This window comes from Halichoerus grypus, chromosome 7 (assembly GCF_964656455.1).
Source record: "Halichoerus grypus chromosome 7, mHalGry1.hap1.1, whole genome shotgun sequence".
NCBI lineage: Eukaryota > Metazoa > Chordata > Mammalia > Carnivora > Phocidae > Halichoerus > Halichoerus grypus.
Genome location: NC_135718.1, coordinates 58,297,072 through 58,317,093, shown reverse-complemented (window position 1 = coordinate 58,317,093; position 20,022 = coordinate 58,297,072). Strand labels below are relative to the sequence as shown.

At 36.8% G+C, this 20,022-nt stretch overlaps 1 protein-coding gene across 3 annotated transcripts in view; it reads right to left on the bottom strand.

Moving 5' to 3' along the window:
* Positions 1 to 20,022, bottom strand: part of CTNNA3 (catenin alpha 3) — a 1,800,030-nt gene that overhangs the window by 587,724 nt on the left and 1,192,284 nt on the right. The gene's annotated exons all lie outside the window — the stretch shown is intronic.

Sequence of the window (20,022 nt, the reverse complement as noted above, 5' to 3'; positions counted from 1 at the left end):
AGAAGTCGGCTCCGCTAAGGGACGTTGCTCCAGTGGCTAAGCAGTGGGGGGGGGTGGAACCCTCGCGGGACAGTGTGGTCTCAGGACCCTTGGGGTCACAGAAAAACCAGGAGTGCCTGAGTGTGGCAGAGCTCCCAGGTACCAGAGTGGAGAAGCCGGCTGCAGAGACGGAGCCGAGGAGCGGGCTCTCAGCTTGGGGTTGCCATAAATCGTGATCCGCGGCACAGTTAGGCCACTGCTCCTCCAGCAGGGACCCAACAAGTGGCAGATCGGGGAGACTCACCTTCCACCCCCAGGAGGAGTGGCACGGAAGCGCCCTGCAGGGATCTGCTGGGTTTGGAGACTCCACACGGGGTCGGGTGCCAGAGATAGAAACACCCGGTCACAGGCCGGGTGAGCTCGGAGTGTGGCCGGAGACCGGGGAGACGGGACTAATTGACTGCTTTTCCCTGGGGACGCACTGAGGAGTGGGGACCCGATTCTCGGTTCCTCCGGGGCAGAGACTGGGAGGCCACCATTTCACTCTCATCCTCCAAAGCTGTACTGAAAGCTTGCAGGGAACAAAAGCTCCCGAGAGCAAACCTGAGCAGATTACTTAGCCTGGACCAGCAAGGGCGGAGCAATTCTGCCTCCAGCAAAGACATTTGGGAACCACAGCAACAGGCCCCTCCCCCAGAAGATCAGCAAGAACAGCCAGCCAAGACCAAGTTTACCCATCAATGAGAATGGCAGAATTCCAGCGCTAGGGGAATACTGCACAAAGAATTCATGGCTTTTTTCCCATGATTCTTTAGTCTTTCAAAGTTAATTATTTTTTTAACTTTCTTTTTTTTTTTGGAATTTTTCTTTTTCCCTTTTTCAACCAACATTTTATCAATCTCTTTTATAAAAAAATATGTTTTTATTTTTCATTTTTATCCCTTCATAGAAGTTACCCTTATTTTTGGTATATATATATAAGTTGTTTTCTCTTTAAAATTTTAGGATACAGTTTCTTCTAACAGATCAAAATATACCCTAAATCTCTAGTGTATGGCTTTGTTCTAGTCTCCTGCCTGATCACATTCTCTCCCCTTTTTTTTTAAATCCTCTTCTTTCTTTTTTCAACCAACTTCTTATCAATTCCTTTATAAAATCTTTTATAGTTTTCATCTTTGCAGTCATATTCCATCCCTTCATCGTATTAACCCTTATTTTTGTACATATATAAGTTTTCCTTTCTTTAAAATTTTGGGAGGCACTTTCTTCTAACAGACCAAAATACACGCCAAATCTAGTGTGTGGCACTGATCTATGCACCAGCCTGATCATATTTGATCATATTCCAATTTTTTTGTTTTGTTTTGTTTTTGTTTTTATCTTTTTCTTTTTTCTTTCTTTCCTTTCTTTTCCCTCAGTTTCAGGTCTTTTCTGATTTGTTTAGAGTATATTTTCGGGGGACATTGTTACCCTGTTAGCATTTTGTTCTCTCATTCATCTGTTCTCCTCTGGACAAAATGACAAGATGGAAAAAATCATCTCAAAAAAAAGAAAAAGAGGCAGTACTGACTGCCAGGGACCTAATCAATACGGACATTAGTAAGATGTCAGAACTAGAGTACAGAATGATGATTTTAAAGATATTAGCTGGGCTTGAAAAAAGCATGGAAGTTATTAGAGAAACCCTTGCTGGAGAAATAAAAGAACTAAAATCTAACCAAGTTGAAATCGAAAAGGCTATTAATGAGGTACAATCAAAAATGGAGGCTCTAATTGCTAGGATAAAGAGGCAGAGGAGAGAATTACTGATATAGAAGACCAAATGATGAAAAAGAAAGAAGCTGAGAAAAAGAGAGATAAACAACTACTGGATCACGAGGCCAGAATTGGAGAGATAAGTGATACTGTAAGACGAAACAACATTAGAATAATTGGGATCCCAGAAGAAGAAGAAAAAGAGAGAAGGGCAGAAGGTATCCTGGAGCAAATTATAACAGAGAACTTCCCTAATTTGGGGAAGGAAACAGGCATCAAAATCCAGGAGGCACAGAGAACCCCTCTCAAAATCAAGAAAAACAGGTCAACACCCTGACATCTAATAGTAAAACCTATGAGTCTCAGAGACACAGAGAAAATCCTGAAAGCAGCTCAGGAGAAGAGATATGTAACCTACAATGGTAGAAATATAGATTGCAACAGACCTATCCACAGAGACCTGGCAGGCCAGAAAGGACTGGCATGATCTATTCAGAGCACTAAATAAGAAAAATATGCAGCCAAGAATACTATATCCAGCTAGGTTCTCATTGAAAATAGAAGGAAAGATAAAAAGCTTCCAGGACAAACAAAAACTAAAGGAATTTGCAAACACAAAACCAGCCCTACAAGAAATATTGAAAGGGGTCCTCTAAGCAAAGAGAGAGCCTAAAAGCAAATTAGACCAGAAAGGAACACAGACAATATACAGTAACAGTCACCTTACAGGCAATAATATGGCACTAAATTCCTATCTTTCAATAGTTACCCTGAATGTAAATGGGCTAAATGCCCCAATCAAAAGACACAGGCTATCAGATTGGATAAAAAGACAAGACCCATCGATATGCTGTCTGCAAGAGACTCATTTTGGACCCAAAGACAGCCCCAGATTGAAAGTAAGGGGGTGGAAAACCATTTACCATGCTAATGGACACCAAAAGAAAGCTGGGGTGGCAGTCCTTATATCAGACAAATTAGATTTTAAACCAAAGACTGTAATAAGAGATGAGGAAGGACACTATATCCTACTTAAAGGGTTTATCCAACAAGAAGATCTAACAATTGTAAATATCTATGCCCCTAAATGGGAGCAGCCAATTATATAAGCCAATTAATAACAAAAGCAAAGAAACACATCGACAACAATACAATAATAGTGGGGGACTTTAACACCCCCTCACTGAAATGGACAGATCGTCTAAGCAAAAGATCAACAAGGAAATAAAGACTTTAAATGACACACTGGAACAAATGGATTTCACAGATAGATTCAGAACATTCCATCCCAAAGCAACAGAATGCATATTCTTCTCTAGTGCCCATGGAATATTCTCCAAAATAGATCACATCCTAGGTCACAAATCAGGTCTCAACTGGTACCAAAAGTTTGGGATCATTCCCTGCCTATTTTCAGACCACAATGCTTTGAAACTAGAACTCAATCACAAGAGGAAAGTTGGAAGGAACTCAAATACATGGAGGCTAAAGAGCATCCTACTAAAGAATGAGTGGGTCAACCAGGAAATTAAAGAAGAGGTAAAAAAATTCATGGAAACAAATAAAAATGAAAACACAACTGTTCAAAATCTTTGGGATGCAGCAAAGGTGGTCCCAAGAGGAAAGTATATAGCTGTACAAGCCTTTCTCAAGAAACAAGAACGGTCTCAAATACACAACCTAACCCTACAACTAAAAGAGCTGGAGAAAGAACAGCAAATAAAGCCTAAAACCAACAAGAGAAGAGAAATAATAAAGATCAGAGCAGAAGTCAATGAAATAGAAACCAAAATAACAGTAGAACAGATCAATGAAGCTAGGAGCTCTTTCTTTGAAAGAATTAACAAGATTGATAAACCCCTGGCCAGACTTATCAAAAAGAAAAGAGAAATGACCCAAATAAATAAAATCATGAATGAAAGAGGAGAGATCACAACCAACACCAAAGAACTGCAAACAATTATAAGAACATATTATGAGCAACTCTATGCCAGCAAATTAGATAATCTGGAAGAAATGGATGCATTCCTAGAGATGCATCAACTACCAAAACTGAACCAGGAAGAAACAGAAAACCTGAGCAGACCTATAACCACTAAGGAAATTGAAGCAGTCATCAAAAATCTCCCAAGAAACAAAAGCCCAGGGCCAGATGGCTTCCCAGGGGAATTGTACCAAACATTTCAAGAAGAATTAATACCTATTTTTCTGAAACTGTTCCAAAAAAATAGAAATGGAAGGAAAACTTCCAAACTCGTTTTATGAGGCCACCATTACCTTGATTCCCAAACCAGACAAAGACCCCATCAAAAAGGAGAATTACAGAGCAATATCCTTGATGAACATGGATGCAAAAATTCTCACCAAAATACTAGCCAATAGGATCCAACAGTACATTAAAAGGATTAGTCACGACAACCAAGTGTGATTTATCCCTGGGCTGCAAGTTTGGTTCAACATCCACAAATCAATCAATGTGATACAATACATTAATAAAAGACAGAACGAGAACCATATGATCCTCTCAATAGATGCAGAAAAAGCATTTGACAAAGTACAGCATCCTTTCTTGATCAAACCTCTCCAGAGTATAGGGATAGAGGGTCCATACCTCAATATCATAAAAGCCATCTATGAAAAACCCACAGCGAATATCATTCTCAATGGGGAAAAACTGAGAGCTTTCTCCCTAAGGTCAGGAACATGGCAAGGATGTCCACGATCACCACTGCTATTCAACATAGTATTAGAAGTCCTAGCCACAGCAATCAGACAAAAAGAAATAAAAGGCATCTGAATCGGCAAAGAAGAAATCAAACTCTCACTCTTTGCAGATGATATGATCCTTTATGTGGAAAACACAAAAGACTCCACCCCAAAACTACTAGAACTCATCCAGGAATTCAGTAAAGTGGCAGGCTATAAAATCAATGCACAGAAATCAGTGGCATTCCTATACACCAACAACAAGACAGAATAAAGAGAAATTAAGGAGTCGATTCCATTTAAATTGCACCCAAAACCGTAAGATACCTAGGAATAAATCTAACCAAAGAGGCAAAGAATCTGCACTCAGAAAACTATAAAGTACTCATGAAAGAAAATGAGGAAGACACAAAGAAATGGAAAAATGTTCCATGCTCATGGATTGGAAGAACAAATATTGTGAAGATGTCAATGCTACCTAGAGCAATCTACACATTCAATGCAATCCCCATCAAAATACCATCCACTTTTTTCAAAGAAATGGAACAAATAATCCTAAAATTTGTATGGAACCAGAAAAGACCCCAAATAGCCAAGGAATGTTGAAAAAGAAAAGCAAAGCTGGTGGCATCACAATTCTGGACTTCAAGCTCTATTACAAAGCTGTCATCATCAAGACAGTATGGTACTGGCACAAAAACAGACACATAGATCAATGGAACAGAATAGAGAGCGCAGAAATGGACCCTCAACTCTATGGTCAACTAATCTTTGACAAAGCAGGAAAGAATGTCCAATGGAAAAAAGACAGTCTCTTCAACAAATGGTGTTGGGAAAATTGGACAGCCACATGCAGAAGAATGAAACTAGACCATTTCCTTACACCACACACAAAAATAGACTCAAAATGGTGGAAAGACCTCAATGTGAGACAGGAGTCCATCAACATCCTAAAGGAGAACACAGGCAGCAACCTCTTTGACCTCAGCCACAGCAACTTCTTCCTAGAAACATCGCCAAAGGCAAGGGAAGCAAGGGCAAAAATGAACTATTGGGACTTCATCAAGATGAAAAGCTTTTGCACAGCAAAAGAAACAGTCAACAAAACCAAAAGACAACTGACAGAATGGGAGAAGATATTTGCAAATGCCATATCAGATAAAGGGCTAGTATCCAAAATCTATAAAGAACTCATCAAACTCAACACCAAAAGAACAAATGATCCAATCAAGAAATGGGCAGAAGACATGAACAGACATTTTTCCAAAGAAGACATCCAAATGGCCAACAGACACACGGAAAAGTGCTCAACATTGCTCGGCATCAGGGAAATCCAAATCAAAACCTCAATGAGATACCACCTCAGACCAGTCAAAATGGCTAAAATTAACAAGTCAGGAAACGACAGATGTTGGCGGGGATGCAGAGAAAGGGGAACCCTCCTACACTGTTGGTGGGAATACAAGCTGGTGCAGCCACTCTGGAAAACAGTATGGAGGTTCCTCAAAAAGTTGAAAATAGAGCTACCATATGATCCAGCAATTGCACTACTGGGTATTTACCCGAAAGATACAAATGTAGGGATCCGAAGGGTTACATGCACCCCGATGTTTATAGCAGCAATGTCCACAATAGCCAGACTGTGGAAGGAGCCAAGATGTCCATCGACAGATGAATGGATAAAGAAATGATATATATATATATATATATATATATATATATATATATACACACACACACACACACACACACACACACACACACAATGGAATATTATGCAGCCATCAAAAGGAATGAAATCTTGCCATTTGCAACGACGTGGATGGAACTGGAGGGTATTATGCTGAGTGAAATAAGTCAATCAGAGAAAGACATGTATCATATGACCTCACTGATATGAGGAATTTTTAATCTCAGGAAACAAACTGAGGGTTGCTGGAGTGGTGGGGGGGTGGGAGGGATTGGGCGGCTGGGTGATAGACATTGGGGAGGGTATGTGCTATGGTGAGCACTGTGACTTGTGTAAGACTGTTGAATCACAGACCTGTACCTCTAAAACAAATAATACATTATATGTTAAAAAAAAAAAAGAAGATAGCAGGAGGGGAGAATGAAGGGGGGAAATTGGAGGGGGAGATGAACCATGAGAGACTATGGACCCTGAGAAACAAACTGAGGGTTCTAGAAAGGATGAGGATGGGGGGATGGGTTAGCCTGGTGATGGGTATTAAAGAGGGCACGTTCTGCATGGAGCACTGGGTGTTATACGAAAACAATGAATCATGGAACACTACATCAAAAACTAATGATGTAATGTATGGTGATTAACATATAATAATAACAAAAAAAAGAAGGATGTAGAAAACAAAGGTTTTAAAGACTCAGATGAGGAAGAAAATCTTTTTGAAAGGTTAAATGCTGTAGGAGAGTCAAGAATAATGAGGACTAAAACAGCTTTTGGATTTGGAAAACAGGAGTTGATGGTGTAGCAGAATATTGGACACAGGATTCAGATTTCACCAAAATATGATGGCAATAAGAATTAAAAAGAAACATTTTCTGCTCAGTAACCTAAAGGCTGCACCTTACTTAAATGACTTTCAATGAATTATTGGAGGTAGAGGCAGGGAGAAAATGGTTGCTTGAAAATATTATGTTGATATTGTCTCCTTTTATTTCTTTTTTATGAAAGAGGAACACATTGAATTTTAAAGAAACACACACTACTTTTAGAAATAACTACTGTGCAATATTCCTTGACTTCAGTTTTGGAGTTTTATTAACCTATTAACTTACAACTACGTTTGTGTACACTGCAAAGGCTCTGGTCTCTGGTGTTTCACTGTCCCTGCAATTGGACAACTGTGTACACATGTGGTTGTGCTGAAATTATGCCTCACAGAAAGTGCTGGTGTGGAACCCTCAGCGGAAATATGGAGTCATGAATATAAGACAGGCTATATTTTGTAAGGACATTTTCAGTTCTGCTTCTGATCCAATTTATCTGATTCAACAGTGCACACTATGAGAAAACTTTATCCTACTTGACTCTCCCGATATTTAGCTTAAATCTAAAAGCAGACAAAATTCAGAAGATGTGTTAACCCTCTTCAAGGCAGAAGAAATCTTCATTCTAATGTCACTCTCCTGGCATTTTAGCTATATTTCTAGAGGGGAAAAAAAAGACAATTCTTAAATCCTCTTCATGCATAACTAAAGGTGAATGAAATACATTATGTTGCTTTCTGACGCATTTTTCTTCAGATTATGTTTGAGATGTGTACATGTCAGAATCACCCCTGACCCTGTGAATCACCTAGTCAGCTCATGTCTGAAAGAGTCTCTTTAACTTCAGGAGCTTATTATAACAGGAGTCTCTTTAACTTTAATTAACTCTTGAAGTTAAAGAGACTCTTTATAATTAAAGAGTCTCTTTAACTTCAGGAGCTTATGTATAAACAAACATCTTAACAGGACTATCTTAGTGGCCCTCTAAATAGTTACCTAATTCTATTTTTACTCCAAGCCATTCTCCCTACTACAAACACATTTCTTTCTCAAATGCGAAAGTGACCCTCCCTTGCTGATAACCTTTGATAGAATCCTAGTTGACTAAAAATAAAATCCAAATTCCATTTCACTGAATCACAGTCTAAAAACCTCCACAAGCTGGCCCTTACCTATAGTTCACTGTGTTGGAAAAATTACCGCCCCCCCCCATTTTAGCCTATGTTCCAGCCATACTGTCTTAAGCTCCATCTCCTGGTGATACCATGTATTTTTACACCTCTATGATTTTGCTTTTACAACTGAAACCTCCTTAACATCTTTGTTCCATTCTTTTTCCTGCTGTGGTCCATCTGAAGAAATATTTCCTATCTCTGCTAAAATGTTACTATATACTGTGAAATCTGTCCTATTCCCTTAACCAGGTAACTGAATTGTATTCTGTGTTTTAAAAGCTCTTTGTTCATATAACAAAATACTTACGGTATTGCATGATTGTTTATACCCATGTCTGCTTCACATGAGCCTCTTTCATAGGTGGGACTATGTCTTATTCATCTTTGCTGCTTGGCACACTAAGCATGTCAGTCATAGTTATTACTCTATTTATAAACTGTCCTTAAAACACACTATTCTACTTTCTCTCTCTACAAATTTGACTATTCTAGACATCTCACAGAAGAGGAATCGTGATATTTGACCTTTTGCATCCAGCTTTTCCACATATAATAATATCCTCAAGGTTCATCCATGTTGTAGAATGTGTCAAAACCTCATTTCTTTTTAAGGCTAAATAGTAGTCCACTATATGACATATCATATTTTGTTTATCTATTCTTCTGTTGATGAAAACTGGGTTGTTTCCACCTTTTGGTTATTGTGAATAATGCTGCTATGAACATTGATTTATAAATATGTGGTTGAGTCTTGGCTTTCAAACGTTTGAGGTACATACCCAGAAATAAAATTGCTAAATCATATGATAATTTTATACTCAATTTTTTTGAGGAAATACTATATTATTTTCCTCAATGGCTGCAGCTTTTTACATTCCCACAATGCACAAAGGTTCCATTTTCTTCTCAACTTTGCCAACACATATTTTCTGCCTTTTTAAAAATAATATCCATCATAATGTATGAGAAGTGGTATTTCATTGTGGTTTTGATTTTATTTCCCTGATGATTAATGATGTTAAACATCTTTTCATGGGCTTATTGGCCATTTGTATATCTTCTTTGGAGAAATATCTATTTGAAACTTTTGCTTATTTTTAAATTGAATTGTTTCTTTTGTTGTTATTGAGTTTTAGAGATTTTAAAATATTTTTTGGATATTAATCTCTTATCAGATATATGATTTGTAAATATTTTCTCCCATTCTGTGGTTTACCTTTTTATTCCCTTGGTAGTGCCCTCTGCTGCACAAAAGTTTTTCATTTTAATAAAGTCTAATTGATCTATTTTTTCTTTACTTTCTGTGTTTTTGGTGTCATATGCAAGGAATCATTATCAAATTTAATATCATGAGACTTTTGCCCTATGTCTTCTTGAATTCTGCAGTTTTAGCTGTTATATTAAGGCCTTAGATCCATTTTGAATTAATTTCTGTATATGGTGCAAGGTAAGGGTCCAACTTCACTCTTTTTTTTTTTTTTAAGATTTTATTTATTTATTTGTCAGAGGGAGAGAGAGAGAGAGCACGTGTGCACATGCATGGCGTGCGCACACAAGCAGGCTTCCTGCAAGGAGCCCGATGTGGGACTGGATTCCAGGACCCTGGGATCATGACCTGAGCCAAAGGCAGACACTTAACCAACTGAACCACCCAGGCATCCCCCAACTTCATTCTTTTACATGTGAATATCCAGTACCATTTGTTCAAGACTGCTCTTTATCCATTGAAAGATCTTAGCATCCTTGTGAAAAACATTTAACCATATAAGCATGTTAGAGATATTACAGGTTCTGTTCCAGACAACCAAAACAAGTCAAATGATTTTTTTTTTTTTTTGGTTTTCCAGTGCAAACTGTAAGACTACTTACACTACAATGTAAGTGTGCAATAGCATTATCTCTAAAAAACAAAAACCCATGTACATACCTTAATCATAAAATATTGTTAAACAGAGACCTGGGTGGCTCAGTTGGTTAAACATCTGCCTTTGGCTCAGGGTGGTTGCTGAGGGTTGAGGTGACTCTCAATTTTTTAAAATAAGACAACAATGAAGTTTTCTCCATAAATTGACTCTTCCTTTCATGAACAATTTCTCTATAGAATGTGATGCTGTTTGATAGCACCTACCCACTGTAGGATATTTTTCAAAATTGGGGTCAATTCTCTCAAACCCTTTCACTGCTTTATCAACTAAATTTATGTAATATTCCAAATCTTTTGTTTTCATTTCAACAATCTTCACAGAATCTTCACCAAGAGTAGACTCCATCTCAAGAAACAACTTTTTTGGTCATCTAGAAGAAGCAACTCATTTGAAAAAGGAACTCTTGTGCACAGTTGGTGGGTATGGGAACTGGTGCAGCCACTGTGGAAAACAGTATCGAGGTTCCTCAAAATATTAAAAATAGAATTATCATGTGATCTAGTAATTCCACTACTATTTATCCAAAAATATGAAAACACTAATTTGAAAAGATGTATGCCTCCCCATATTTATTGTAGCATTATTTACAATAGCCAAATTATGGAAGCAACCCAAGTGTCTATCAATAGGTGAATGGATAAAGAAGATGTAATATATATATATATATATATACATACACTAATATATATATTATGTATATATATACATACATATATAATAGAATATTAACGAGCCATAAAAAGAATGAAAACTTGCCATTTGCAACAACATGGATGGATCTAGAGGGTATAATGCTAAGTGAAATAAGTTAGTCAGAGAAAAACAAATACCATATGATTTCACTCATATGTGGAATTTAAGAAACAAAACAAATGAACAAACAAAAAAGAGACAAACCAAAAAACAGACTCCTAATTATATAGAACTGATGGTTACCAGAGGGGAGGTGGGTGGGAGGATGGGTAAATAGGTGAAGGGGAATAAGAGTACACTTATCATGATGAGCACTGAAGAATGTATAGAATTGTTGAATCACCAGACTGTACACCTATAACTAATATAACTGTATATTAACTATGCTGGAATTAATTTTTTAAGTTAATGAAAGAAAAAAATGAGCAATTCATCTGTTAAAGTTTTATCATAAGATTGCAGCAATTCAGGGACGCCTGGGTGGCCCAGTTGGTTAAGCGTCTGCCTTTAGCTCACGTCATGATCTCAGGGTCCTGGGGTTGAGTCCCGCGTTGGGCTCCCTGCTCATCGGGCAGTCTGCTTCTCTCTCTCACCCTCTGCCGCTCCCCCCTGCTCATGCTCTGTCTCTGTCTCTGTCTCTCTCTCAAATAAATAAATAAAATCTTAAAAACAAAAAACAAGATTGCAGCAATTCAGTCCCATCTTCATGCTCCACTTCTAACTCTAGTTCTCTTGCTATTTCTATCACATCTGCAGTAATTGCCTTCACCGAAGTCTTGAACCCCTAAAAATCAACCATGAGGGCTGGAATCAACTTCTCCCAAACTCTGTTAATGTTGATATTTGACTTCTTTCCATGAATCATAAATGTTCTTAATGGCATATCAAATGGTGAATCCTTTCCAGAAGGTTTTCAATTTACTTTGCCCAGATCCATCAGAGAAATCATTATTTATGGCAGCTAGAGCCTTATGAAACATATTTCTTAGTAAGACTTGAATGTTGAAATTACTCCTTGATCCATGGGCTACAGAATGGTTGTGTTAGCAGGGATGAAAACAACATTAATCTCATTGTATATCCTCATCACAGCTCTGCATGACCAGGTGCATTGCCAATGAGCAGTAATATTTTGAAAGGAATCTTTTGTCCTGAGTAGTAGTTCTCAACATTGGGCTTAAAATATTCAGTAAATCATGTTGTAAGCAGATATGCTGTCATCCAGGCTTTGTTGCTCCATTTACAGAACATGGGCAAAATAAATTTAGCATAATTCTTAAGGGCCCAAGGATTTTTGGGATAGTAAGTGGGCATGAGCTTTAGTCACCAGCTGCATTAGCCCCTAACAAGAGAGTCAGCCTATCTTTGAAACTTTGAAGTCAGGCATTGACTTCTCTATGAAAGTCCTAGATGACATCTACTTCCAAGATAGGATTGTTTTGTGTACATTGAAAATCTGTTGTCGAGTATAACCACCTTCATGAATTATCTTAGCTCAATCTTCAGGATAATTTGCTGCAGCTTCTACATTAGCACCTGCTGCTTCACCTTGCACTGTTATGTTATAGAGACAGCTTCTTTCCTTAAACCTCATGAGCCACCTCTGCTAGCTTCAAAACTTTTCCTGCAGCTTCTTCACCTCTCTCAGCCTTCACAGAATTGATGAGAGTTAGGGCCTTGCTCTGGATTAAGCTTCGGCTTAAGGAAATGTAATCAGTTTGATTTATCTAGACCACTCAAACTTTCTCCCTATTAGCAATAAGGCCGTTTCATTTTCTATCATTTGTGTGTTCACTGGAATGGTACTTTTAATTTCCTTCAAGAACTTGTCCTTTGCATTCACAACTTGGCTAACTACTTGGCACAAGAGGCCTAGCTTTTGGCCAATCTTGATTTTTGACATGGCTTTCTGCATAAGCTTAATCATTTTTTATATAAAGTGAAAGATGTGCAACTCTCCTTTTCACTTGAACACTGAGCAGCCATTGTAGGGTTATTAGTCAATTGGCCTAATTTAAATATTGTTGCATATCAGGGAATAGGAATGCCTGAGAAGAGGGAGAGAGTCAGAGGAACGGCCAGTCTGTGTAGCAGTCAGAACATATGCATTTATCAATTAAGTTTGTCATCTTATATGGGCATTGTGGTGCCCCAAAACAATTACACTAGTAACGTCAAATATCCTTGATCACAGGTCACCATAACAAATATAACAATGATAAAAACAAAAAGTTTGAAATATTGTGAGAATTGCCAAAATATGACACAGTCACCAAGTGAGCAAATGCTACTGGAAAAATGGTGGCAATAGATTTGCTTGATTCAGGGTTCCCATAAACCCTCGATTTGTAAAAAAATTAAAAACAATTACACAATATCTGTGAACTGCAATAAAGTGAAGCATAATAAAATAAGTCAGGCCTGATATGCAAAGGTTTAAGTCTGAGCCATCTAGTCTATTCCATTGGCCTATAATTCTTTAAGTCTGGTTTTATGCCACTACCATACTGATTTGATTATTAGAGTTTATAATTTTTGAAATTAGGAAATGTGAGTCCTCCAACTTTGTTCTTCTTTTTCAAGATTGTTTTAGCTATTTGAGATAACCTGAGATTCCACATGAATTTAAGATGGGTTTGTCCTATATCTGCAAACTCATTGTTGGGATTTTGAGGATTGCATTGAATCTGAAAATTGTTTTAGGTAATACTGTTATCTTACTGTTAGTAAGTCTTATAATCCATAAATAAAATGTCCTTCAATTTATTTAAGTCTTCTTTAATTTCTTCCAGCAATTTTTTTATAGTTGTCAGTGTATAAATCAGCCCCTTACTTGGTTAAAATTATTCCTAAGCATTTTATTTTTTGTGATGCAATTGTAAGTGGAACCGCTCTGTTAATTTCCATTTCAGATTGTTTATTGTCAGTATATAGAAATGCACTGGTTTTTGTGTGTTGAGTTGGTACCCTGAAATTTTGTCAACTTTGTTTATTAGTTCTTAATGGTGTGTGTGTGTGTGAGAGAGAGAGAGAGAGAGAGAGAGAGAGAGAAAGAGAGAGACCTTTAGGGTTTTCTAAATATAAGATCTTGTCATCTGTGAACAACGATAATTTTACTTACTCCTTTCCAATTTGGGTACCAAAAAAAAAAAAGGACTCTTGAGTTGGGTTTTGTCAGGCAAGTTAAAAAGGCAAATGAGTTGAGTGAACTGCGGGAGTAGAATATGAAACCCCCAGACCTGCTGAGAGCTCTTGTCAGCCCTTTCCTCTGTATCTGGTGTTCATTATCCCGACTACATTCACTGCCCATGCTCACTGATAAAGGCTATATTTGATGCTGCTTCTCTCTCTGAATGATCTGTATTTTTCCATCCTCATAGATGACTGTTCAAACTAGCTTGCTTTAGACTTTGTACACCAGGTTATCTGGCACTCCTGGGAAAAACCATCTTGGTTTCACGAAGTCCCATTCTACTTTTTTCAGGCTCCTACACTTTCTAGTGGTATATGTGGCCAAGACCTCAGCATGGCTTAAGCTAAGCCCCTCCCATTTTTAATATAAAATCAGATAGGGCATTTTTATTACATCCTTCTCTCATTTGCCTTGGGAAATTCTTATCCATCTAAACTAGATTCGTAATATTTAGGATTTTCAGAATTTCTCAAGGTTTTTTTGTTTCCCTTCAGGACTCAGAAGTTTGTATTTCAGGGCCTCTCCCTTGTACAGGCCCATCTAAGACACTGGAGCGGCCGTGGACATGTGTTCACATGGTCTTTTGTCCTAGTAAAATTTGCCGTCAGTATTTTGGGATCAGAGTCACCTCTTTATATGTCCTTTTCTATGCTCATACTTGTGCTGACATCATATTATGACAGAACGTTTGTTTCCCCTAATTGCATGCCCCCTCTTTCCTCAAACCTTCCTAAACAAACTACAAAAACAAAGATCAAATCATCTTCCTAGTTTCTTTGCAGAAAGTGATATTACAAAATTAATTGCTGTTATTTAAGAGGAGATCAACGGTGTGTAGCAGAAAGAAAGAAGAAGGAATGAAGGAGAGAGAGGGAAAGGACAAAAAAGGAAGGGGGAGGGAAGAAAAAAGTTTCATAGATGTGTGTCTGTTGTATAATAATACAAATATTGGGGCACCTGGGTGGCTTAGTAGGTTAAGTGTCTGCCTTCCACTCAGGTCGTGATCCCAGAGTCCTGGGATCAATTCCCACATCGGGCTCCTTGCTCAGCGGGGAGCCTGCTTCTCTCTCTCCCTCTGCTTGCTCTCTGCCTACTTGTTCTCTCTAATAAGTAAATATTTTTTAAAAATAATAATACAAATATATCACTTTTTTGGATTTTGTGATATTTTGATATTTATCAGCATTTTAAAATTAATAATTTGTCATTTATCTTTGCATTCTAAAAAATACTCATTTTTTTCTTAAAGAAGGCCCTCAAAATTATGAGTTTCAGGTCCCACACAGCCTGGTCATAGCCAAACCATGCATTTTTCATAAAAAGCTACCTATAGTCTGAAATGATAAAACTAACACAGATTCCACTGCAATATTTCATCTGAATTCTGTTTTGGTAACAAGGCATCGACTTTGCTTCCTTAGGGAAAATTGCAGTACCAGATAAAGAAGCCTTTTTAAATATTCTACAACATTTAATCCTTTGTACAGACAAGTGACTCCTTTCCCTCCTCTCCCTTTTCATGTGACAATTTTTTTGAAAGAATTTCTATTTCATTTCTAAAATTTGGTTGCAAATTGCAAAATAGTGTGCTAACCATAAGACTAATATTGACAGCCTGAGATGTTCCAGGCACGAATCTAAGTACTTGATATACATTAACATCTTTAATCCCAATGAGGAAGGTCCTACCAGTATTCCCTTTTTATTGGCAAGACAAGAGGCACAAAGAGATGGAATCATTTATGCAAAGTTATAGAAGGAACTCTAGATTGGAAGCCAAGAGTCTTAAGTTAGAGTTTTGCTTTGCTTCAAACTGATTTTTTGTCCACAGAAGAGTCTTACTAACTCTCCTAGGACTCATTTCCCCAGAATTACAGGTATGTGTGCACTGGGGTAGGTGTGGGGGACAGCATTTGGGTTCGCTGATTTCTCTAAAGTTCCATCAGATTTGAACATACAGGTTTAATGCTATCATTTGATGCATATACTTCATCTCTTGAAAGATTTCTGAAAACAATTACTTAAAAAGTGAAAATAAATCTAAGTAATTTAATTTTTCCTCAGAGATATTTCATTATTGGCATTGATACAAATAATCTTAAAAATCTTAGTTAATATAACAAAAGCACTTTGTGGATTAAAAAAGATGAGTTATGTGTAAGTACCTATAGGTCTGATTACCTCAGTGTCATGGCATGTAGAGAAAATTAAAATAACTAGATATATGATACCTCAAATATATCTAAGCTAGTATGTGAGGAGAATTTATATGACATTCACTTAAATTGGTAACACCATAATAATTTTAGAACTGTAACAACCACAGTAATGACATCAAATTCAATGTTCCAATTCTGTGCATTCTTTTCTCAGTTGCTTAAATGGTGTTCTATTACCATTTGTTTCCCACATTCTGTGCTGGTTTCCCCTTATTTCCTTAGTTTTGATAACTTTTTTCATTTTTGTCTTCTCTCATATTACATTTCATTTATGAGAAATTCTCCTTGTATTTTAAGTAAGCCATGCAATATTTGTCATCATGAATCTCCATAGTCACATCTTTATGTTGAATGCTAACGGCATTTTGGGGCTGGGGAAGGGGTATGGTGAGGACACATAACTTGTCCTGGACTCCTACAGGTTTGTAGACAATTTATTAGACTGCATTCAACTTTGGTCTCATGACTGTAATCTCCTTACTCCATGAAGGGATGATCCCTGCATGATAGGATTACTCACACTAAAACTTTTCATGAGGCTTTAGCTTGCCTTTGCATACACATATAAAAAACTGAAATAAACTACTTTTTTTTTTTTTAGCGTATACTAGCATATACTAAAGACGTAGCATGTATTCATTAAAGCATACAGGAAATCAACTTATTTTATTTTATTTAAAGATTTTATTTATTTATTTGAGAGAGAGAGAGAGCACAAGCAGGGGAAGCAGCAGAGGGAGAGGGAGAAGTAGACTCCCCACTGAGCAGGGAGCCCGATGTGGGGCTTGATCCCAGGACCCTGGGATCATGACCTGAGTGGAAGGCAGACACTTAACCAACTGAGCCACCCAGGCGCCCCTGGAAATCAACTTATTTTAAATAACACTATAAGTAATAGATTCTCGAAGTCCTGAATCTAACTAGAATTGTTGCAGTTTGTCCATCTCCTTTTGGTTCTCTATATAAATCTAAAGATGGTGCTAACTATTCAGGGAGGCTGGGTGTTCTAGAGTTCTCTATCCATTTAGACAAGGCAGCAGAAGCCCTCTCATCACCCACCAACCCATGACCTTTGGATTTCTCATGTCTATCCTCCTAACTCTTCATCCGTCAGTTTTTTAAATTATGATTAGCTTTTCATTTTTCATTGCCTACTGGCAAAGTTTCTTCTTTTCTGATAGCTCTAATTTCAAAGAGATGACATTTGCTTTCTTTATTTATGCTTAGATTCAGGTTGCATCATCTCCCTAAGTAATTTTTATAAAGTGGGGGATAAGCTGATTTCTGGGGTATATGGCTTTTTTTGAAAGAAAGATATACATTTCCATTATGTATTATAGTATGAGCTTTCCTAAGTCTTAATCCATACTGCTAGAGAAAAAGGAGAAAAACGCAACTTAGGACTATTTAGGTCATGGAAAATGTAATAAACAAAAAAAAAAATGCTTCCCAGAAGATCTGTAAAAGGCAATCATTTCCACATGAAAATCAAACAATTTATTTCCCTTTCCTCTATACTAATTATTAAGGCAGGATAACCTATCAAATCAAATAAGTAAATGAGCAAGGAAAAGAATGTCAACTGACTTGTTAGTATACTATAACAAAATCACCAATAAGTAGGTTTTGTAGACAAAGGAAAATGGAATTTAGGATTAGATCTCACATTTTAAACCAGCTCCATTACTTATTAGTTTTATGCGATTTTAGACAAATTGCTTAACTCTCTGAGCCTCAATTTTCTTATCTGTAATGGTTATAAAATGCTTATTACAAAGGTCATTAGAATTTAATTAGCTAAATAAAACAATTAATACTCACCTAGTACCAAGTTAGACATTTTATGAAAGCTTGTTTCCATGCAGATAGTTTGGGGAAAAAATATAAAGAATACTTTGGCAATTTAAACAATATATACACAAACACACATACACACAGAATTTGTGATTTTGATAGACTCAACAATCACTTGATATCCTAATTATAAAAACATTCCTTGGTTAAATAAATATGAATTTAAGGAAAACTGAATCTACAGAAACACTGTATTTTTGTAACATAAAACCGAAGTAAGAGAAAATTTGCCTTAAAAAAATTCTGAAACCAATAATGTATATTACAACTTTAGGTAATGTAAACTACTTTAATTTCCAATGATGAAAAAGCAGAGGCAACAGAGATTTTTGGATCCTTATAATCTGCTACTCAGGGATTTAATAAGTTTAGAATTTGGAGTAGAAGAAATATCTATCTTCCAAATCATTTGGGTCCAAGTGGAGGAATTAAAAAAGAATTTGATATCTTTGCCAAATTAATAACCCCCCTTTTGAAATGAATTTTACAAAATAATAACATTACAAAGTTTCTTCTAATGCAACGTCCAATTCCATATAAACATAAAGGCAAAATGCAAGCTAGTCATTAATCACCAAAATGTGTTTTATAATAAGAGGTTGGCTGAAGTTAAAAAGAAAAACAGAAGTATACATTGACAATTCTGAATGCTTGGAATTAGGTATTTCCTCCATATATTTGAAATTTCTCAAGATGCAACTTGGTTTTATCTAAATCCCTTAACTAGAGTTCTTGTAACATTAGGGGATTTAACTTTTTTAACTGTCAAAAAGTATTTGCTATGTACCTTTTATTTATCTAAGGTAGAAAACATTAGGACAAACTCAGAAAATATTTTAGTTTAATGGTTTTAAAGGAGAAAATCCATCACAAATATTTAATAAAGGCTAATGAGTATATAAAATCTAGATCATACAAGCAGTATTTTCCCTCAGCTTCCAAAATGTGTAAAGAACATATGTATACAGGGCATAGGGTATAAATTAAATTGAAATAGTCAAGGATAACTTACTCTGTCTCCCTTTCTTATTGTTTTGTTCTCATTCTTTCTCTCTGCCTCTGAGAGGTCCCAAGAAGAGAAATTTCCTTAATGTCCATTACCTAGTACTTTTTTTTAGGATACTGTGTCCACTGCCACAACCCTACTCCATGTTACCATTATCTCCCAATGGGACATTTCAAGTAGCTTTAACCCTACTTCTAGCTGTTCTCTGCAAACTGGTATTTCCAAGTCACAAATCTCATAAACCTCCTAGCTCCCTTTTTATCTTAGTATAATTTCAATAAGGATAAAGCCCTGAAATATTTGACACTTGTTTATCTCTCTAGCATCAGTTACCATTAGCCCCCTAACTTTTTACTCTTCTTCCTTGCTTACATTTTTCTAGGTAACTCTAATTCATCTAATAGAGCTCACATCAAACATCACTTCCTCAGAGAAGCTTTATCAAATCTAGGTCAGTTTCCTTGATGATATACTCTCATAAAATAATGTCCCTTTTCTTTGAGTATTTATCTCACTAGGTAATGGGATGTTCATTAGAGTGAACACTGAGTTCATTTGATAAATTTTTGATCCACATTTCTCATTTTACCACAAAGCAGGAATTTTAATGTTTTAATGTTATTTCTCCAGGGTGTGTAGAGAGTGTTAAGTAGAATCCCCTTCCTATATAACCAGGACTCCAGTGTAAGATTTCTTCTACCAGGCAGGCCTACACACTTATTAAAGTTTTTCCCAAGTAAACAAGTCCATCCCTACAAGGAACTCTTATATCACTACCTAGGATGATGAAAATATGTCCATACTGTTTTTTTAAATTTTTTATTGTTATGTTAATCACCATACATTACATCATTAGTTTTAGATGTAGTGTTCCATGATTCATTGTTTGTGCATAATACCCAGTGCTCCATGCAGAATGTGCCCTCCGTAATACCCATCACCAGGCTAACCCAGCCTCCCACCCCCATCCCCTCTAGAACCCTCAGTTTGTTTCTCAGAGTCCATCATC